A 23,395-nucleotide genomic window follows, 5' to 3' on the forward strand; every position below is an offset into this window, starting at 1 on the left:
GGAATGATAATCTGAGTAAATCAAGTTGTGCAGGACCCAGCCTGATGAAAGGAAATTCTTGCGGCACATCACAATTTCTGTGCTCAAAGCTGACTTGCCCCCCCCCAGCAAATTCCTTGACCCCCCCCCCCGTGGTGATGGATTTTGGAGACGTAACAGGGATAGATCTTGAACGTTGTCAGAGAGTGCAGAATGGGCAGTAACAACTTGGCAACCCATTTTACACTTTCTCCCTTTTTCCCTGCATGGACTTCAATCAAGCCTGGGCTTCGCTTGCCAATCGTATGTCCAGGTGGATCTCCTCTGCCAGGTGGTAGCGCCAGGCCATGACGAGATTGGTTCAACTGGGATGGCGCCCATTGACCACCGGCCAACTGGCACTTATTCTGTATGAAGAGAAGCCACTTGGGAAGATACTGCAGGGCAAGCTGGCACCGATATAACTATATGGCTGGAAGAGCCAATGTCTTCGGGAAGGGAGGGAAAAGCAACAGGGATGATGAAATTGTAAGTAAGTGCACTTCAATTATGCAGCATCATCGAGCATGGCATTGACATAGTGAGGGGCAGAAACTGTAACTCTGACAGTTTGTTACATAATCCGAGCTCAAGTGTAGGTTTACCTGCGTTAAACCTCGGAGCGTCCCCAGGTATGATGTGAAATGAAATGAAAATGAAAATCGCTTATTGTCACGAGTAGGCTTCAATGAAGTTACTGTGAAAAGCCCCTAGTCACCACATTCCGGCGCCTGTCCGGGGAGGCTGGCACAGGGAATCGAACCGTGCTGCTGGCCTGCCTTGGTCTGCTTTAAAAGCCAGCGGTTTAGCCCAGTGAGCTAAGCCAGCCCCTATAGTAAGGGGCCGATGGTGACACAGTGGTACTGTCACTGGATTTCCAATCCAGAAACCCAGGGGGCATTCTGGGGGGCATGGGTTCTTTTATTGCCCATCCCTAATTGCCCTTGAGGGGCAGTTGAGAGCCAATCACATTGCTGTGGGTCTGGAGTCACATGTAGGCCAGACCAGATAAGGTCAGCAGATTTCCTTCCCTAAAGGACATTAGTGAATCAGATGGGTGTTTACGACAATCGCCAATGGTTTCAGGGGCATCGATAAGACTTTTAATTCCAGATTTTAATCTAATTCAAATTTCACCATCTGTGGTGCCGGGATTTGAACCTGAGATCCCAGAGTACTCTGGGTCCCTGGATTACTAGTCCAGTGACAATACCACTACGCCACCGCCTCCCCCATCAAATCCCACCACAGCAACTGGTGGAATTTAAATTCCATAAATTAATATATCTGGAATTGAAAGCTTGTCTCAGTAATGGCGAATTGTTGTAAAGATCCATTCTGGTTACGGAGGGGAATCTGCCATCCGTTACCTGGTCTGACCTGCACGTTACTCCAGATCCACAGTTGATTCTTAACAGCCCTTTGAAATGGCCTAACCACCCACTCCATTCAAGGACCATTTGGGATGGGCAACAAATGACCAGAAGGTCATGAGTTCATGTCTCCCTCCAGAGCTTTGGGCACACAAGCAGGCTGACACTCCCAGTGCAGTACCGAGGGAGTCCTGCAATGTGGAGGTGCTGTCTTTCAGGTGAGACTGAAACCAAGGTCCTGCCTTCCCCCTCAGGTGAATGGAGGATTATGGCACTATTAGAAGAGCTGGGATGTTCTCCCAGTGCTGTGCCAATCTTCATTCCTCCCAGCTGCATAATAACGCGAAACGATCCGATTATTGTCTCACTGGTGTTTATGCGAGCTTGCTGTCCATAAATTGGTTGCCATGTTTCACACATCGCCACAGTGGCTGTGTTTCAAAAGTTCTTCATTGGCTAAGAATGTCTCACATTGTCCTAACATCGTGAAAAAGCTCCATGTCGTTGAAAATTATTTCAGTTGAGAGGGCCCTATCTGCCTGCCGGTGGACGGGTAAGATCCCATGGGACTATTTCGAAAAGAGCAAGCAGAGGTTTCCCGGTGTCCTGACCAACATTCACCCCTCAATCAACGTCACCAAAACAGTCACTGACACACTGCCACTTGCGGGGGTTTGCTGTGCAAAATGGCTGCCGTGTATCCTACATGATCACAGCAACCACAATTTCAAAAGCTTTGATATGTCTGGTGACCCTGAGTAACGTGTACAACGTAAATCTTTCTTTTGGTTGAATGAAGGGTGGGGTGTTAGGGGTGGGGCACGGAGAAAGAGATAAAGAGATACAAGACCAGAAAGGTACTTCTGCGGTTGTATAATTCTCCCAGGGGCTAGTGAATCTGTGGAATTATTACCGCAGAGAGCTTTAGAGCTGGGGGTATGTTCAAGACTGAGCGAGACAGATTTGATTACTTTTTGTGAAGTATTTTTATTCAAACTTTTAGCATTTTTACATTTTATAAAAGAAAACAAGACAAAAACATTACACCCCCAATACAATAAACCTGGCACCACCCCCCCCCCCCCCCCCCCCCCCCCCCCCCCAACCCACCCCACATCCCTCCTAACAGTTAACGGTAACTAGCACCCCAAAATGCAAAATAAACAAACCCTATCTCTGGTGGAACCCCTCATCTGTCCCCCTTAGGGAAAATTTCCTCTTCTCAAGGTGTAAGAGCTCCATTAGATCCCCCCGCCACGCCGAGGCACAGGGTGGAGAAGCTGACCTCCACCCCAACAGAAACCGCCTGCGAGCGGTCAACGAGGCAAAGGCCAAAACATCTGCCCCATTCCTTGCCATGATATGCAAACATGCAACTAATGAACACTTAGAATAGGACACGACCAATCAGCAGTCAGGACACTCAGGGGTGGTATCTCACTATCAAAGGGGATGAGGCGCTCACACCCCGCCTCTTTCCACAGACCAACATCTACAGAGTGAGACAGGGCGTATCCTCAGCATCACACCCCAGCACGTGGCTCAGAGTAAGGCTGGTTCAGTTAGACTGAGTTACTACATTTAGATCAGCAGAGAGTCGAACTCATTGAGAACTGTGCTAATAGTTCAATAAAACACATTGAACTCACTTCAAAGTCTGGAGCATCTTTCACTCAAAACTGCATCAAGTGGCGGCCTGTATTATTCTAAATTACATAACACAACACTCCTGTCTGCAACACCGGTAAGCCCGGCACCCTGAATATGGCCTCCAGGGGAACCGGCTCCAAATCCACATACAGGATCGACAACATGGTGCTGAAAACAACCCACAATATTTCTCCATCTTCGGCAGGACCAGAATATGTACACATGATTAGTTGGGCCCCTCCCACACCGCTCACAAGTGTCTTCTACCCCCTCAAACAGCCGGGTCACCCTTGACTTCACCAAATGCGCCCTGTGCACGACCTTCAACTGCACCGACCTCAGCCTCGCGTACGAGGTTGAGGCATTCACCCTCCGCAGCCCCTCACACCACAGTCCCTCCTCCAGCCCCATCACCAACTCCTCCTCCCACTTGGCCTTAACCCCGTCCATAGTCACCGTATCCTTCTCCAAAATCCTCCCATAATTTGCCGAGACGACCTCTCTCTCCATCCTCTTTACCAACAGCACCTCCTCCAACAACGAGGAGGCCGGCGCTATCAGAAAGGTCGGGGAAACCTTTCTAGCAAAGTCCCGCACCTGCATAACTGAAAACCCTCCTCACATGGAAACCCAAACTTCCCCCTCAGCTCCTCCAAGCTTGCAAACTGCCCCTCCAAAACCAAATCCTTCATCTCCTTCACCCCTCTCTCTTCCCATTTCCAGAACCTCGCATCCATCCTCCCCCGGCTCAAATCCATGATTGCCCGGATCGGCATCGGCCTTGACCCCACTCCCAACCTAAAGTTCTGCCAAAATTGCTTCCAAATCTTCAATGTGGCAACCACCAAAGGACTTGAGATAGACAGATTTTTAATCAGTAACGGAATCAAGGGTTATGGGTGTTATGTATTGATGTCTTTTTTCCTAGTTGGAACAAGGTCACTTTAAGAGTTTGATCACATGATGTATTGATGATGACATCGGCAGTCTGGGTCGGATAACAGTCAATCCAGACTGTAGAGAAGACACCTTTCGGCTAAAACCCCTGTTTGTTTGTACCTTCGTCGTCTATAAGTCTACCCTTTAAAAATACCATAAGGAAACAGGCGACGAGGTGGTTGATCGGCACTGCAAGCACCCGAAAATGAACTTCAGAAATCTGGTGGAGTAAGAAAAATCTACGATCTGCGCACAGCCATCCAAAAGGGATTAAGAAGATAAAAACATCACCACAACAAAGCTGGCTATGGAGGGATTCCAAATAAGAGCAGCAACCATCGAAGGAACCAAAATTTAAACCAAGGTTTTGGTCTAAACGGCATCAAAAGAAGCTTGCCATGTGCTCTGCCCGGAAAGTTCGGGAACAGTGCTCCCTCTACTGTGAGGAGCAAGTAAAGTAACAAATGCCCTGCAACAATTAATTGAGAGCTGGGGGAGTTTTGCTACACTCTTTGCAAAACTCAGAAAGGAACAGGTTGCGCTCAGGGTTACCTTCGTTAAAGGAAACGAAAAGGAGGTGAGGTATTGATCAGGTTAGATGAGGTACAGGAGAAGAGGTCTGATGTGCAGCATTAACACCAGTGTAAACCTGTTGGGCTGAATGGTTTGTTCCTGTACTGTGGAATCCTGTACAGTTCTATGTGACTGCCTGTAACCCTCCAGCAACCTCCTGTGTGAACTCAGGCAAGGAGTTCACATCACATCTGAACGCAATCCAGATCTCACCTACTGCCCACACACTTTAAATATTATCCCCAGCAATCAGGAGTAGGATATACCTCAAGCATTTCCAATATGTTCCATTCCTGCAGACACATGCCTGTGCTTCTGAGAAATGTTTAAATCTGGAAGCCCTCTTGTGTCCTCGCATAAATTTGGACCCTATTTCTCCACGGGATGCGTGTTAGAGATCTGGTTGTCTTTACCTGGTTGTGGCGCTAACAATTATACTCAAAGACGAGAGACAAGTACAATAGAGGCTTTATTGCTGTGTGATGCTATTCCTCCATCTGCAACTGTAGACTAGGGTTTGAGTGACTCACACTCATTCCTGACCAAAGTTCATGAGTATTCAGCGGATCAGATTAAATAATGGTCTGGTGAGTACATAAAATAATTACATTTTACAAAGTACTTTTAGACACAAATTTTCAGGTTTATATGATGTATTATATGTTGACCAAATTTAATCATTATAAACCATGCTGCATTATTATTGTTTTGCTTTTGTTGGTGTCTAGGGTCGCATCAATTTTCAAGTGTTAAAATGGGCTCGTATTGGAAAATAGTTCAGGAAGTGCTGACCAAAGCCAACAGATCAAAGAACAAGGAAGAATACAGCACAGGAACAGGCCCTTCGGCCCTCCAAGCCTGTACCGGTCATGATACCACCCTTTGCAAAAACCCTCAGCACTTCCTTGTGCCATATCCCTCTATACCCATCCTATCCATGTGTTTGTCGAGATGCCTTTTGAACGTCATTAATGTAGCTGCTTCAACAACCTCCCCTGGCAACACGTTCCAGGCACTCACCACCCTCTGTGTGAAAAACCTGCCTCGCACCTCTCCTCTAAACTTTGCCTCATGGACCTTAAACCTATGCCCCCTGGTGACTGACTACTGTTCCCTGGGAAAGAGTGTCTGCCCATCCACTCTATCCATGCCCCTCATAATCTTGTACACCTCTATCAGGTCACCCCTCAACTTCCGTCTTTCTAATGAAAACAATCCGATTCTATTCAGTCACTCCACATAGCTAACATCGTCCAGACCAGGCAACATCCTGGTAAACCTCCTCTGAACCCTCTCCAAAGCCTCCCACCTGCAACTTTACTTACGAGCCACACATCATCCTGACTCGTAAAAATATCACTATTCCTTCACTGTCACAGAATCAAAATGCTGGAACCCCCTCCAGAGCAGCACTGTGGGTGTACCTTCAAATTACAGCCATTCCAGAAGACGGCTCTGCACCACCTTCTCAATGAGCGATCAGCGATGGACAATAAATGCTGAGCTTGCTAGATCTGCCCACAGCTCGTGAACAAATAAAGAAAGGATTAAGTTCAGCTCAACCGCATTTGATTCCTCATCAATTGCAATCATCCACTTTGACGACGTGAAATGAGTACAGAGGCTGTCAAAGCCAGTGGCCGGGATTCTCCGATCTTGCGCCGGGTCGGAGAATCGCCAGGGGGGCGCGTGAATCGTGCCATGCCGCTCCCGACGCTGGGCCGCCTATTCTCCAGCGATCGGAGAATTGGCGGCAATCGCGCCCGAGAGGTCGCTGCCGCGTTGGCCGGGGGCCGTTCAAAGCAGCCCCCCCCCCCCGGTGATTCTCCGTGCCTCGACGGGTCGACTGCCCACCAAGTTCGGCCGAGTCCCGCCGGCGTGGGTTACGTATGGTCCTACCCGCCGGGATGTCGGAGTTCTGGCTGCGGGGGCCGCCCTGGTTGGTGGGGGGGGGGGGGGGGGGGGGGGATCCGGGTGGGGCCTCCACAGTGGCCAGGCCTGCGATCGGGACCTACCGATCGCCGGGTGGGTTAATTCCGTGGGGAGCCTATGTTCCTCTGCCTGGGCCCCTGTAGAGCTCTGCCATATTGCCCGGGGCCGGCGTGAAGACGGCAACCCGCACATGCGCGCACCGGCCGTGGCGTGCATGTGCGGACCCACGCCAACCATGCCGCCCATGCGCGGACCCACGCCGGCCGTGGCGCACCGGCTTTCGAGCGCCAGAGCAGCGGACATCACTCTGCCACTGTACTAGTCCCCTAGGAAGGGGTGAATGCCTGAGCCTGGAGGCCCTTTGAAGCCGGAGTCGCTCGCAATGCTTTCAACGCCGGCGTCAGAACTTGGCCGCAGGATCGGAGAATCCCAGCCCATTAGTCTATACTCTACAGTCCGCGAGCAGATTTGGGAGAGGGAAAGCAAAGAGAGAGATATAAAAACACAACAAAGTCCTGGGCAACAAGTATATCCCAACCCCAAACTGTCAACCCTCTCACCCAATGCATTGGTTGCTTCCTCTTTCACCCTGAACGTATCTGGGGCTGACCAATCATTTCATTAGATACGGTCGGATGCTTAACATATCTCATCATACCTTTCAAAGTCTTCACACTGTTCCTCCTCATTAAGTCACTTTCTCCTTTCTGTGAATACTCTCTATGTCTGATTTGCCAAGTTTCTGCCACAGGGGCCCCCCTCTTTTACAAATCAATAGGAGCAATGTGACCAGTGAAAAAGGCAACTAATTCTCCACGCCTCACCCACAATGAGGCATGCTAAATTGCGATGACTAATGATGGCGCACAGACTGATGAAGCCAAAGGACAGGATTTGCTAGTCTGCCGAAGTGAAAAGGGGTTTAAACTCTTACCGTAGCTGCATCACAAATGTGTCGTAACTCTCGTCTGTAGGCTCCCGTATGACCTGGAAGAGAAAGTGGGGAAAGTTCCTTTGGTAAAATGGTTCCTTCAGTTTGAATCAGATTAGAAGAGAAACGTAAAGTCATCATGGCACAGGGTTGGGGGGGGGGGGGGGCCTTTGGCCCATCGACTCCAGGCTCCGTGGAGAAATCCAGTCAGTCTCGTTCCGCCTGCTCTGTGACACTGTTTCCCTCAAGTGCCAACCCAATTTCCTTCCGCCATCATCATCTTTCCTTCCATCATCCTCATAGGTAGCAAGTTCCAAATCATTATCACTCACATCCTGAAAAGGTCCCTCCCCAAATTCCCCCCCATTTACCCAACACCCCCCCCCCCCCCCCCCCCCCACCCACGCATCTCTTGCCAAGAAACTTAAATCTGTGACGCCTAATCCTTGTACATAACAACAGAAGAACATAAGAACTAGGAGTAGGCCATCTGGCCCCTCGAGCCTGCTCCGCCATTCAGTGAGATCATGGCTGATCTTTTGTGGACTCAGCTCCACTTTCCAGCCCGATCACCATAACCCTTAATCCCTTTATTCTTCAAAAAACTATCTATCTTTACCTTAAAAACATTTAATGAAGGAGCCTCAACTGTTTCACTGGGCAAGGAATTCCATAGATTCACAACCCTTTGGGTGAAGAAGTTCCTCCTAAACTCAGTCCTAAATCTACGTCCCCTTATTTTGAGGCTATGCCCCCTAGTTCTGCTTTCACCCGCTAGTGGAAACATACTGCCCGCATCTATCCTATCTATTCCCTTCATAATTTTATATGTTTCTATAAGATACCCCCGCATCCTTCTAAATTCCAATGAGTACAGTCCCAGTCTACTCACCCTCTCCTCGTAATCCAACCCCTTCAGCTCTGGGATTAACCTAGTGAATCTCCTCTGCACACACTCCAGTGCCAGTACGTCCTTTCTCAAGTAAGGAGATCAAAACTGAACACAATACTCCAGGTGTGGCCTCACTAACACCTTATACAATTGCAGCATAACCTCCCTCGTCTTAAACTCCATCCCTCTAGCAATGAAGGACAAAATTCCATTTGCCTTCTTAATCACCTGTTGCACCTGTAAACCAACTTTCTGTGACTCATGCACGAGCACACCCAGGTCTCGCTGCACAGCAGCATGCTTTAATATTTTATCATTTAAATAATAATCCCTTTTGCTGTTATTCCTACCAAAATGGATAACCTCACATTTGTCAACATTGTATTCCATCTGCCAGATCCTAGCCCATTCACTTAACCTATCCAAATCCATCTGCAGACTTCCAGTATCCTCTGCACTTTTCGCTTTACCACTCATCTGAGTGTCGTCTGCAAACTTGGACACATTGCCCTTGGTCCCCAACTCCAAATCATCTGTGTACCATCAGCTAATGGAAACAGTTTGTCTTTGTTCATCTTATCTAAACTTGTCACAATCTTGTACACCTCGATCAAATCTTTCCTTAATCTCCTTTGCCCCAAGTAGAACAGTCCGAGCTTCTCCAACCTACCCTTTCAGCTAAAATTCCTTGTTTCTGGAAACTAGGATACCCAACGAAAAGGAACTCCCAATATTGGCAGTATAGGATCGCTCCAACAGTAACGATCAACTTATACATTTGGAATTTGCGTTAACAGAGATGTAGCAATGTGAAATGAGTTAATTGACCTCCACCTTTCTCGAAAGGCATTGCTACAATCCGATCGCACTGAGCTACCTCAATATCCCGCCTGAGCGAGTATATTCATGAGGATCAGTGGAGACAGCAGGAAGAATGAAGCTCCTTTCATGACTTAAGGCTTTCCAAAGTGTTTTATTGTCAACAGAGTACTTTCTCTACGCATAATGACTGTTGTAATGAAGGGGCAGCCAATTTATACACAGCAAGCTCTCACAAACAGCAATATGCCAACGCCCAGAAGGCATCCAGTTGGGTTTTCCAAGACAATCTGGATGTTTAGATTTGGAATATCTTTGAAGCTGAACTAGATAGATTCTTGATTAACAAGGGGGTGAAAGGTTATCGGGGGTAGGCAGGAATGTGGGAGTTGAGGTTATAATCAGATCAGCGATGATCTTATTCAGTCATTTTAAAACTCAGGGTCGCGACCCACGGGAGGGTCACGGAGCGATCGGTCGCGGCCCTCTCGAACGCGGGAAGAAGTGCCCAACAGCCGTGACCAACTTTTAAAAATGCCGTTGCGATCAACTTTCAAGAATGCCGACTGGTGGCGGCCATGGAGTGAACGGTCGCACATGTGGTAGCTCCCGCTCATGGTGGACTTTGTGTTGCTTTTAAGCCGGATTCTTGCAGAAAATTTGTAGAGAAAGGGTGTAGAGACAAGAACAGAAGGAGGGACCCACAGTTTATGGACCTGTGGCCCAGAAGTCATCGGAAAAGAACAAACCAGGCGGTGGACAATGCGCGTGAGATGGCGGACGAACAGGGTCGGACCCCGTCAGCTCAGTGGTTGATGGACCAGCTGGTGGAGCTTCTTCAATGAGAAGTTCACTCAACAACGGAAGGAGAGCGCGGAAGAGGAGGTCCTGGTCTCGATCAAGGTGGTGGTTGACCGCATGAAGACGAAACTGGCAGCCCAGGGACAGGCAATCCAGAGGTTGGAGGAGCTGGCGGGGGAGCATGAGGACCAGTCCAGCTCGATGGCAGTAGAGATTATGATACTGCGTGACAGCAGAAGAGGCTCCTGGAGAAAGTGGAGGACCTGGAAAATTGTTCTCGGAGGCAGAACATTTGGATCGTGGGTCTGCCGGAGAGGATCGAAGGATCGGACACTGGCGCATATGTGGGGAAGATGTTGGAGAAGCTGCTTGTGGAAGGTGCGTTTGATCGACCGCTGGAGGCTGATCGGGCCCACAGGGCGCTGATGCACAAACTCCAGGGGGGGGTGAGTGATGGTGGTGCGATTACATCGGTTCCTGGACAAGGAACGCATTATGAGGTGGGCCAAGTAAACGAGGCGATGTATGTGGGAAGAGGTTGAGATACGGGTGTACCAGGACACCTGGGAGCAGAGTTTGCGAAGAGGAGGGCAAGCTTTAATAAGGTCAAGTCGGCTCCGGGGGGGGGGGGGGGGGGGGGGGGGGGGGGGGAAGAGAGAGAGAGGAGGAGAGAGAGAGAGAGAGAGAAATGTTATGGTTAGTAAGAAGTTGGAGGGAATGGCCATGGTATTGGTAAATATAAAGGCCTCAAACTGGGACAATGTTGCGTTTGTCAGACGGGTGCTGGGGAAGATCCCAGACCTGGATTCATATCGACTGATTATGGGGGGAGATTTCAACACGGTCCAGGATCCGTAAGGAGTGTTATGGGCCAGGGTTCAGAGAACCCCAAAGTGTATCATGGAGTTCACCTGACCCACTACTTTTAATAGATTATGGTTATGGGGAGCACACGGCCCACTCTACATGTATGGTGCAAACAGAGCTTTACAGTACTTTTTAATTAAAACAATGTTTATTCTATGAACTCAAGTTAACCTTTTTTAAAACATACAGTGAACAACTTAGCAACCATTAATTCGAATACAACCCCCAAAGAATACAACACTAATTAATCCGTAAGCTGTCCTTTTAACATCCAGAATACTTAAGAAACCCCTTTTAACAGAAGCACATTAGGTTTACATTCACTACTGAGAGCATTTATAATTCGGAATTCGCCAAATGATCAAGAGATAGTCTTTTCATGGCAGAGAGATCAACAGTCCACCTGCTCTGTCTGGCTTCAGCTCCAACACTGAAAACGAAACTAAAACACACCCTGCAGCAAACAGCCTAAAACGAAAGTAAAAAGCTGAGCGGGCGGAGTTGGACAGGCTGGTAGGTGAAATTTTACAGGTGGACAAGAGGTATGCGGAGTTTCCGGATGACGGGCGTTTGAAAGAACGTCAAAGACTGCAACTGGAATTTGGGCTCCTGTCCACAGGTAAGGCGGAGGGACAGCTGAGGAGGGTGAAGGGGGCGGTGTATGAATATGGGGAAAAAGTCAGCAGGATGTTGATGCACCAGCTGAGGAAACGGGAGGCGGCGAGAGAGATTGGGAAAGTAAAAGATACAGGGGGGAAGTTGGTTTTGGATCCGGCGGGGGTGAATGCTGTGTTTCGGAAGTTTTACAGTAGATTGCATACATCAGAACCCCCAGCCGGGGAGGAGAGTATGAAACGATTTCTGGGGAGGGGGGGGGGGGGGGGGGGGGGGGGGTGGCTGGAGTTCCCAAGAATAGATGAGGAATTAGTGGAGTGTTTGGGAGCCTCAATTGGGCTTGGGGAGGTTATAGACGGGTTGGGGGCGATGCAATCGGATAAGGCCCCGGAATCTGACGGATACCCGGTTGAGTTTTATAAAATGTTTTCCAGGTTGCTAGGGCCGCTCCTGCTAAAGGCTTTTAATGAGTCCAAGGAGCTGGGAGTGCTCCCCCAATGTTATCTCGGGCATCGATCTCCCTTATTTTGAAGCGGGATAAGGACCCGGAGAGCTGTGGGTCGTATAGACCAACCTCCACGTTGAATGTAGATACTAAATTGCTGGCAAAGATCTTGACCATGTGCACAGAGGATTGTGTCCCAGAGCTAATAGGGGTGGACCAGACGGGAGTTGTGAAGGGTCAACACCTGACATCCAATATTAGATGGCTCCTAAACGTGATAATGATGCCCGCGGAGGGGCGCGAGGTCGAGGTGGTGGTGGCCATGGGTGGACTGGAGGTACCTGTGGGATGTACTGGGAAGGTTTGGGTTCGGGCAGGGATTCGTGGATTGGGTCCGGTTGCTTCATCAGGCACCAGTGGCGAATGTAAGGACCAACCGGGTCCGGTCAGAATATTTTAGTCTGTGCAGGGGGACAAGGCAGGGGTGCCCATTCTCCTCAGTACTGTTTGCCTTGGCCAGAGAACCTTTGGCAATGGCGCTGAGGGCATTGAATATTTGGAGGGGGGACAGTGAGAGGTGGGGGGTGGAGCACAAGGTCTCGCTCTATGAGGACGATCTGCTCCTGTATATAACAGACCCGTTGCGGGGGATTGCAGGAATTATGGGAATACTGGAGGAATTTGGCCGGTTCTCAGGCTACAAACTAAACATAAGCAAGAGGGAGGTCTTCGCGATCCAGGCAAGGGGGGCAGGTGAGGAGACTGAGGGAGATGCCGTTCAAAGTGCTGGGAAGGAGTTTTAGGTATCTGGGGAGTCAGGTGGCAAGGGACTGGGGTCAGCTTCATAAACTAAATTTGGGCAGGGTGATTGAAAGCAGACTTCCGCAGGTGGTGCATGCTCCTGCTGTCATTGCTGTTTGTGTTTCAGTGTCTCCCAGTGTCTCCCAATCTTTATCCCCAAGGCATTTTTTAGGAAAATGAACGCGGTGATCTCAGGTTTTATATGGGCTGGGAAAGCCCCGAGTGTGAAGAAGTTCCTTCTTGAGCGGGGGCGTGGGGAGGGAGGCTTGGCCCTTCCGAACTTTATTAATTACTATTGGGTGGCTAATAGAGCACGAGTCTGGAGGCTCTGTTAACGGCACCTCTGCCGTTCTCGCCGGCTCAGTACTCTACAAGCCCAGTGGTAGTGGCAGCCCCGAGTCTGTGGGGGCAATGGAGGTAGCATATGAGACTGGAGGGTGCATCGTTGTGGTCACCGATCTGTGCCAATCACCGGTTCGCTCCGGGGAGGGGGGGGGGGGGGGGGGGGGGGGGCTTTAAGAGGTGGCAGCGGGCAGGGATTGAGAGATTTAGGGGATCTCTTCATTAAGGAGGGTTTCCAGAGCCTGGAGGAGCTAGAAGAGGAGTTTGAGTTACCGGGTGGGAACGAATTTCGGTACCTACATGTACGGGACTTCGTCCGGAGGCATGTTCCAAGCTTCCCTCACCTCCCTCTAAGGGGACTACAGGATAAGGTGATGTCTAAAACGGGTCTCAGCAATATATAAGGAATTCCCAATCGGGGAAGTGAAGAGGAAGTGGGAAGATGAGTTGGGGGGGGGGGAGTTGGAAGTTGGGCTATGGGGGAAGGGCCTGAGGAGAGTCAATGCATCCTCGTCGTGTGCCAGACTTAGCCTGATCCGGTTCGAAGTGTTCCACAGGGCTCGTAGGACTGTGGCCCGGATGAGTAGGTTTTTTGAGGAGGTGGAGGAGGTGTGGGGGAAGTCTGGCGAATCATGTACACATGTTTTGGGCATGCCCGAGGCCGAGGGGATTTTGGCAGGGATTCGCAGATGGCCTGTCAGAGGTCCTGGAAGGGAGGGTGACTCCGAGTCCAGAGGTGGCAATATTTGGAGTATAGGAAGATCCGGGAGCCGGGGGGAGGCGGGGGGAGGGGGGGGGGGGGGGGGGGGGGTTGGCCTTTGCCTCCCTGGTGGCCCAGAGACAGATTTTGCTGGGGTGGAGGGACTCGTAGCCTCCAAAATTGGGGTGGGTCAGTGAGTTTCTCAGGCTAGAGAAGATTAAGTTCGCCTTAATGGGGTTCGATACCGGGGTTCGCTCGGAGATGGCAGCCGTTCATCGATTTCAACGAAAATTGACCATTAACCATGTTAATATGTTTCAATGTTAAAATTATAAATGCCTCAATAAAATGTTTCCTAAAAAAAAACTTTCAAGGATGCCAGCCATCTCACGCAGGCGCGCCCCCTCAGCCCGATCTAGCAGTGCATAGGCCCGGAGCCCAGCAGGGCAGACCGCTTCCCCCTGATGTCAGCGCACTGTCCCAGGAACAGATATTTTTAAAAATTGATGGAGTCTTCCCGACAGAAACGGTGGCAGAGAGAGGGTCACGTGCTTTGGGCGCAAAATCATAAGAGGAGAAATTCCTCCATTTTGTACCTTCCAGCAAGCAAGCAACAGGACTGTGCGAAGAACTGAAGATGGATCTTTCTGTAATAAGGAAGAGAGGGCCAGAGACATGCCAGGACCTCACAACTGAACCCGATGGAGAGAGCTTCACAGGAGAGTCCACGGCAGGACAGAGCAGTGCTGGTGTGAGCTGTATGCAGAACTCCCAAGATCTCCCGTGAACAAACAATTAAGAAGAATCTGAAATCGGGAACAAAGCCGTATAAAGATGAGCTTTTGAGGTCCCGGGAAAAAAAGTTTGAAAACCACTGATCTTAATACAATAATCTTTATTGTCACAAGTAGGCTTACATTAACACTGCAATGAAATTACTGTGAAAAGCCCCTAGTCGCCACATTCCGGTGCCTGTTCGGATACACAGAGGACGAATTCAGAATGTCCAAATTACCTAACAGCACGTTTTTCAGGACTTGATGGAGGAAACCCACACAGACACGGGGAGAACGTGCAGACTCCGCACAGACAGTGACCCAAGCGGGAATCGAACCTGGGGCCCTGGCGATGTCAAGCCATAGTGCTAACCACTATGATATCATGCCGCCGGCGGAGCAGGCAGGGGTGGGGGGGGGGGGGGGGGGGGGCGAGTGGCCTACTCCTGCTCTTAATTTGTACGTTTCCATGATCATTCTTTTCCCCCATGGAAATCAACGCATTAAAATTATTTTATTGAATTTTGTTCCACAGCTCGCCAATGGTGGGACTGTAATCTCACTGCCTAGGTTGCTAATCCACTTCTGTAACCATAGAAACTAGGAGCAGGGGTAGGCCAATTAACATGGCAATGCGGTTACTGTGAAAAGCCCCGAGTCGCCACATTCCGGCGCCTGTTCGGGTACGCAGAGGGAGAATTCAGAATGTCCAATTCACCCAATTAGCACGTCTTTCGGGACTTGTGGGAGGAAACCGGAGCACCCGGAGGACACCCACGCAGACACGGGGAGAAAGTGCAGACTCCACACAGACAGTGCCGTGAATTGAACCCAGGCCCTCGGTGCTGTGAAGCAACAGTGCTAACCACTGTGCTACTGTGCCACCCACATCCCTGCCCACCCCAGGAACCTTCGGTTCCCTTGTTAGTCAAGAATCTATCGACCTCCGCTGTAAAAATATCCAACGGCTCTGCCTCTATCATGGTCCAGGGAAAGAGAGTTCTAAAAACTCATGGCCCTCTGAGGAAAGGAAATTTTCCCTCATCTCTGTCGTAAATGGGAAACGGGAGACCCCTCATTTCTTAAATTGTGTCCCCCTAGGGATACAATTGAAAAAATTAAAATTGTTTATCGTCACGAGTAGGCTTCAATGAAGTTACTGTGAAAAGCCCCTAGTCGCCACATTCCGGCGCCTGTTCAGGGAGGCTGGTACGGGAATCAAACCGTGCTGCTGGCCTGCCTTGGTTTGCTTTAAAAGCCAGCGATTTAGCCCAGTGAGCTAAACCAATTCCCCACAAGGGTTAAGATCTTTTCAGTATCCACCCTGTGGGGCTGATTTAGCTCACCAGGCTCACCAGGCTAAATCGCTGGCTTTTAAAGCAGACCAAGCAGGCCAGCAGCACGGTTCGATTCCCGTATCAGCCTCCCCGGACAGGCGCCGGAATGTGGCGACTAGGGGCTTTTCACAGTAACTTCATTGAAGCCTACTTGTGACAATAAGCGATTTTCATTTTTCATTTCATTTCAAGTCCCCTCTGGGTATTGTATGTTTCAAATATGCAAATAAACTGGAGAAGCTGAAGTTGTCCTCCTTGGAGCACAGGAGGCTGAGGAGATTTCATGGAGGGGTTTCTAATCCAGGAGCGGTTGGGATCAAGGGGGTGAAGGGACACTGATTTCAGGGTCAGTAACCAGGGGGCACACATTGAAGGTGACTGAAAAAACAACAAAGAAAACATGAGAAATAACACTTTTACACAACCAGTGACATAGAGATCTTTCAGTGTGATTTGGACAAGTTGAGTGAGTGGGCAAATGAATGGCAGATGCAGTATAATTTGGAGAAATGAGAGGTGGTCCACTTTGGTGATAAAAACGAGAAGGCAGACTATTATCCGAATTGCCATAAGTTAGGAGAGGGGGATGTGCAACGAGACCTGGGTGTCCTTGGACACCAGTCGCTGAAGATAAGCATACAGGTGCAGCAGGCGGTAAAGAAGACAAATGGTATGTTGGCCTTCATAGCGAGAGGATTCGAGTACAGGAACAGGGATGCCTTGCTGCAAATATACAGGGCCTTGGTGAGGCCACACCTGGAATATTGTGTGTAGTTTTGGTCTCCTTATCTGAGGAAGGATGTTCTTGCTGTAAAGGGGGTGCAGAGAAGGTTTATCGGGTTGATTCCTGGGATGGCGAGACTGACGTATGAGGAGAGATTGAATCAGTTAGGATTGTATTCGCTGGAGTGCAGAAGACTGAGGGGGGGGGGAGATCTCATAGAAACCTATAAGATTCGAACGGGGTTGGACAGGGTAGATGCAGGAAGGATGTTCCCAATGGTGGGTGTGTCCAGAACCATTGGTCATAGAGAGGAATCTGTTACAATGTAGGTTCTGGCCCCTTAGGGGGTCATAACAGGGGTAGACTCATTCCAGGCAGAGATGAGGAATAATTTCTTCACCAAGAAAGTGGAATTCGTTACCACAGGAAGTAGTTGAGGCCAAAACATTGCATATTTGCATATTGCATTGCACTTAGGGCGAAGAGCATTAAAGGAAACGGGAGGAAAGTGGGATTAGGCTATTGAGTTGGATGATCAGCCATGACCATCAAAAATGGCGGAGCAGCGAGGGCGGCACGTGGCACAGTGGTTAGCACTGGGACTACGACGCTGAAGACCCGGGTTCGAATCCCGGCTCTGGGTCACTGTCCATGTGGAGTTTACACATTCTCCCCGTGTCTGCGTGGGTTTCACCCCCACAACCCAAAGATATGCTGGCTAGGTGGATTGGCCAGGCTAAATTACCACTTAATTGGAAAAAAAAATAATTGGGTACTCTTAAAAAAAAAAATTTTTTTTAAATAAATAAATGGGGGAGCAGGCTTGGTGGCTGGCATGGCTCCCTCCTGCTCCTATTTTCTATGTTTCTATTACGATTTGAATGTGTTCTCTTGGGGGTGATGGCGGCGCAGTGTTAAAGCCACTGGATTTATAATCCAGAGGCCTCAGGATAATAACATAGAATGTTCTGAGGAGAAGGATTCAAATCCTATCATGGGAGCAGGGAGAACTTAAATTCAATTCATAAATCTGGAATCAAAAGCTAGTCTCAGAAATGGTGTTTGGCGGGAAATCTGCCGTCCTTACCCAGTCTGGCCGACATGCAACTCCAGACCCACAGCAAGGTGGCTGACTCTTAACGGCCCTCACCAATTGCCCAACAAGTCATGGGCAATTAGGGATCGGACAATAAATTTGGGTCTTGCCAGGAAATGAAGATTTTTTTTTTTTTAAATCGTGCGGCGGAAACAGATTCAACAGTAACCTCCAAAAGGGAATTGGGTAAATACTTAGAGGGGAAAGAAGATAGGAAGGTAATAAAGGAAAGAGAGGGTAGCGGGACGAGCAGGGGCTGGTTTAGCACAGGGCTAAATCGCTGGCTTTGAAAGCAGACCAAGGCAGTTCAATTCCCGTACCAGCCTCCCTGAACAGGTGCCGGAATGTGGCGACTAGGGGCTTTTCACAGTAACTTCATTTGAAGCCAACTTGTGACAATAAGCGATTTTCATTTCATTTCAAAGAATCCAGCACCAAACCAGCTGGGCTGAATGGCCTGCGTACGGGCTGTACAAAAAAGGCCTGAGAAATGAAAGCCCAGCTGACCGACATCCTCCTGGTTCTTTGGTGTGATAGCGAGACAGTTATAACCGCACAAACAAAATTAATTTTCTTCACGTTGAAAGCCACCTCTGGTCTGTGCCACCAACAGATGGCTAAATCTGTCGATCCACGAGCTAGCATTTTATGACCAGGATTCGGTTGCTGGAAAGCGGAGACGCAAAATGCACCCGCTCCTGTAATTTGCATGCAATCATTTAATGCCTTATTTATGCCTCCAACTAGCCTCTACCACCCACCACCCGCACTCTCAGGAATCCCTGGGCTTCGGAGCCTGAATCGCAGCTCCTGGGTGAGAGAGGTTTTTGCAACGTTTGTAGGTTTAATTTGAAATAATAATGAACAGATTGTTATCTTCAATTGGCATTAGCCCAGTCTGTGAACAGAATAATTGCAACCTGCAGCTGCAACCACAGTTTAGCTGGCAGCGGTACCATCTCTCAGCTGTTTATTCGAAGGGCAATCTAACGTTTCATTCTCCCCCACCCCTCCCCCCTCTCTCTGGAACATGCTCGGATTTAGTTCCCTCGGACACTGTTGCCTTCCCGGAGCTGCAGGCTATTCCTCCATGGGAATCTCGGATCGCTGTCCGCGCCAGCCAGCTGGATGGGAACTGGGAATGGGAACCCTGGATGATTTCCCCCTTCCCTCTTTCCACCCCGACCCCCGACCTGGGACGTTTCAGCCCCCTGACTAAGCCCAAACCCCTGAGGTGTTCCCGAGCACTGAGGTAGCAGTCCCTGCGCCATTCAGCTGCAGGGCCGGGAAATGGAAATGGTTCCTCACTTCCCCTCAGTAGCCTTTGTGCCAGGTTGCCATTTTTGAGAAGGAGGAGTAGTAAACGACGCCCCCTTGACTTACATAGAACATAGAACAGTACAGCACAGAACAGGCCCTTCGGCCCTCGATGTTGTGCCGAGCCATGATCACCCTACTCAAACCCACATATCCACCCTATACCCGTAACCCAACAACCCCCCCCTTAACCTTACTTTTAAGGACGCTACGGCAATTTAGCATGGCCAATCCACCTAACCCGCACATCTTTGGACTGTGGGAGGAAACCGCTGGGGTCTTGGGTAATTGCCGGGAGGCCGCTGCATTCGTCTTCAATCTCGGTAATGGAGATTGACAAGAATGCAAATGAGAGGGTTAACGATATTCTCACCATTTTGGGGCGAGATCTGGAACTCGCCATTGGGAGAGGGTGGGGTGAATCGGAAAATGGATTGCGCCGGACACGAATCTCGATTTTGCCTTTCCCGCTATTCGCACGGCACGTCCTGATTCGCGCCGGGAGCAACACGGTTGCTGAATCGCGCCTTCAAGTCTTTGAGCACAAACGTGCCTTTCGTTGACTCAGTGCCAGGATTTGAGTGATAATGCTTCAATGAAACACTTTGGGACATTTTACTGTGTCAAAGGCAAGCAGCTGGGTATGAAGTCTTAAATTTAATTTGTTGCGTTAACTTGTAGGGGCTGGTTTAGCTCACAGGGCTAAATCGCTGGCTTTGAAAGCAGACCAAGGCAGGCCAGCAGCACGGTTCAATTCCCGTACCAGCCTCCCTGAACAGGTGCCGGAATGTGGCGACTAGGGGCTTTTCACAGTAACTTCATTTGAAGCCTACTCGTGACAATAAGTGATTTTCATTTTTTTTCATTTCCCGCGTGGAATTCCAAACTAAACCATCTTTCCTATTTACTCCCACTCTATAAAAACACCAAACCAAACGGGTTTGCTTTTATCTGGCTTATCACTTCATAAACCTGCATGGATTGACCACCAGGCTCTTGTTTCCAATGTCCCAACACATTCTGAAACTAAACTGATCTTGCTGAAGTATTTTCTTTTGCTTTTTCTCCCAGACCCCATTTTTTGAATAAACAGTTTAATCAATTCTAATTATTAGTATCAACATATGTTTTAAAGAAATGTTGTTGCTGGGTAATTTGTTTCGCAAGAGCATGTTTATTGGGCTTGTAAATAAAGTAAAGCTGATCAGGCATGCGTTGTGGCTGTCTAACTGTTCCCACTTGACGTGAAGTGTAATTACAGCAGGAGGATTTCTCCGCGTCTCAAAATAGCTGGCCTGTCGCAGTGCTGACTTAATCATGGCAACCAAAGTGGTAGTCCGCAGGCCACCTCTTCAGTTTCCTGAGGCTGCTGCTGTTCCCAGCTACCCCAGGAAATTAGCCAGGTCCAAGAGCACCTCCCCCCCCCCCCCCCCCGCCCCACCCTCCCCATCTCCCCCCGAAGCAGCCTCACTCCCTCTGCGTTACACATTCACCGTCAGAAGGAATGAGGTTCCCGCAAACCATGTTCACATGTGTCGGGCGTGCCCGAAGCTTCGGGGATTTTGACAGGAATTTGCGGATGTCATAGAACATAGAACAGTACAGCACAGAACAGGCCCTTCGGCCCTCGATGTTGTGCCGAGCAATGATCACCCTACTCAAACCCATGTATCCACCCTATACCCGTAACCCAACAACCCCCCCCCCCCCCTAACCTTACTTTTTAGGACACTACGGGCAATTTAGCATGGCCAATCCACCTAACCCGCACATCTTTGGACTGTCCATGGTACTAAAAACGAGAGGTGGCGATCTTTGGAGTGTCAGAAGACCCGGGAGCGAGAGAGGCTGATGTTTTGGCCTTTGCCTCCTTGGTAGCCCGGAGATGGATATTACCTGCGTGGATGGACTCGAAGCCCCCGAAATCGGGGGTATGGGTTAGCGACGTGGCCGGGTTTCTCAGACCTGAGAAAATTAAGTTCGCTCTGAGAAGATCAACGTGAGGGCTCGTTCAGAGGTGGCAGCCCTTTATCGACTTCTTCGGAGAAAACTAAACTGTCAGCAGACTCAATGAGGGGTTTAGGGGGTAAGGGGAGTTAATATATTATTGCTTGTCACAAGTAGGCTTCCATGAAGTTACTGTGAAAAGACCCTAGTCGCCACATTCCGGCACCTGTTCAGGGAGGCTGGGATGGGAATTGAACCCACGCTGCTGGCCTTGTTCTCCATTACAAGCCAGCTGTTTAGCCCACTGTGCTAAACTAGCCCCTGCGTTAGGCTTAGACTCGGCAGGAATAGTGGGAGATGGAGGGATGTGTTACGCACTGAACTATGTTTACACTTGTATGTGTATCTTTTATTGTTATAAAACCATAAATGCCTTCATAAAATGTTGGTAAAAAAAAAAGGAATAAGGAGGCTGGCATCCAGTACAAGGCCATGTGGGGCGATTGAGCTGCTGCTTCCGAATATACCCGTAACCCAACAACCCCCCCCCCTTACAATACAATAGACTCCGTGACCCCAATGCAGTGTCGGCCGTGTATCCTGAAAGTATACTTTATTCAGAATATGATACGATCAATCAAAGTTGACGTGCCACGAGGTGCAAAGCCAATTCAGTTCCTTCTAATGCTACATGTTACTCATTGCGTTTACAAACATTTACAATATTCATGTCATATCAAACATACAGGCGTAGGGTTTTACCCCTCAGTAAACCATGGCTGAAGGGCCTCGGTTATTGGCCTGTCCCTCATTACGCCTCTGCCCCAAGCTGTAGTCCATCCCCCCCCCCCCAGCACGGAGTCCTGGACCTTTGGAATGCGCTCGTCGACAACACCTCGTCGTGGGCAACTCTTTGCACTGGAGAAGTAGCAGATTTCGGGCAGACCGAATTGCGCCACTCCCAGTTTAGGGTCCTCCAGCCGCAGTTGATGTTTCTCTCGGTGTGCGCCCCTGGAGCACAGTCCGCAGAGCAGTCGAGTCCTGCGTCACGGGGATGCTCAGGCAGAACGCTGACAAAAGGCACCTCATCTCTTTTTAGCCCTCCTTTGCAAAGGCACAGTAAAGAGTTACCCATTTAATCCCACTCCCCTGTTGCTCTTTCCCCATAGCCATTGAAATATTTTTCCTTTCCAAGGGTTGAAATTCCCTTTTGAAAGTTACTATCTGATCTGCTTCTCCCACACTACCAGACAGTTTATTCCAGATCATTATAACTCACTGGGTAAAATATCTTCCTCCATATTTGCTCTTTGGGCCTGCCCTTGCCTCATAGTCTAATGATTCACCTAACTCACTCTTAAATGTCACGATCGACTTGATTTCAATGGTTAATGTTGGCCATACAACCTATGCTTCAAGTACGCTTTGTCTCAATGACAGTCCTTACAGCTTTCCACTTTAGGCTCCTTAGCTATCAAATCATGAGTTCTATCTACATAATTTCCTCACCCGAGGAAGAGTTCTGGATGAATACTCCTTGATTTCCCCAAAGCTAACCTTAAACTGAAGATCTGGATACTTGCTCAAAGCTATGCCTCCCCCGTGTCATCTTAACCTCCAGGTAACATTCGTCACCTCTCCACTTTCCCTTGCTGCCCGACTCAGGCGTCTTCAACCATGTCACCCCTCTGTTGATTTGATCACATCAGTTTACACCTACCCTCAATAACTTCGAACCCTGTTTGTGGCTGGTAATGATTCAGCACCTTTTCCTTCACAGGGCATCAGTCCTGCTGCTTTTAATTGAAACTTGGGTGCAAAGGATGCCATGTACAAGGGTTGACAAACACTAAATAAATCATGGAATCCACCCCCCCCCCCCCCCCCCCCCCCCCCCCACCCCCCCCCCGGCCCTCCACCACCACCATCAACAGCCTGGGGAGTCATCAGATATTTAACTGGATCAGTCAATTCAGTATTGCCGAAGTTTTTCATAATGCACTGATTAGGACAATTGCAAGAGTACCAAATTTCAAAGGAATGACAATTCATACTGCATGAAAAAAGAAGGGTTTCTGCTCATGTGCAGTATAAATTGCCGCTCTCATTTAAATTTAGTACTCTTGGAGCTGTCCCGAAGTGTGCAAGGTGACAAACTCCAACAGCATGTCCCTTTTGTCAGCAATACTCAAGATCTATACTACCAAGTGACTTCTTGGACTAGAACATAGAACAGTACAGCACAGAACAGGCCCTTTGGCCCTCGATGTTGTGCCGAGCAATGATCACCCTACTTAACCCACGTAACCGGTATACCCGTAACCCAACAATCCCTCCATTAACCTTACACTACGGGCAATTTAGCATGGCCAATCCACCTAACCCGCACATCTTTGGACTGTGGGAGGAAACCGGAGCACCCGGAGGAAACCCACCCGCACACGGGGAGGACGTGCAGACTCCGCACAGACAGTGACCCAGCCGGGAATCGAACCTGGGA

At 49.3% G+C, this 23,395-nt stretch overlaps 1 protein-coding gene across 2 annotated transcripts in view; it reads right to left on the minus strand.

Annotated features, from left to right (window-relative positions):
* Positions 1 to 23,395, minus strand: part of sema5ba (sema domain, seven thrombospondin repeats (type 1 and type 1-like), transmembrane domain (TM) and short cytoplasmic domain, (semaphorin) 5Ba) — a 396,442-nt gene that overhangs the window by 255,588 nt on the left and 117,459 nt on the right. For both annotated transcript variants that reach the window (XM_038790081.1, XM_038790080.1), the window contains exon 2: positions 7,420 to 7,472. The gene's annotated coding sequence lies outside the window, so the exon portion shown is untranslated. The remainder of the gene's footprint in view (positions 1 to 7,419; positions 7,473 to 23,395) is intronic.

Source organism: Scyliorhinus canicula, chromosome 2 (genome assembly GCF_902713615.1).
Source record: "Scyliorhinus canicula chromosome 2, sScyCan1.1, whole genome shotgun sequence".
NCBI classification, from domain to species: domain Eukaryota; kingdom Metazoa; phylum Chordata; class Chondrichthyes; order Carcharhiniformes; family Scyliorhinidae; genus Scyliorhinus; species Scyliorhinus canicula.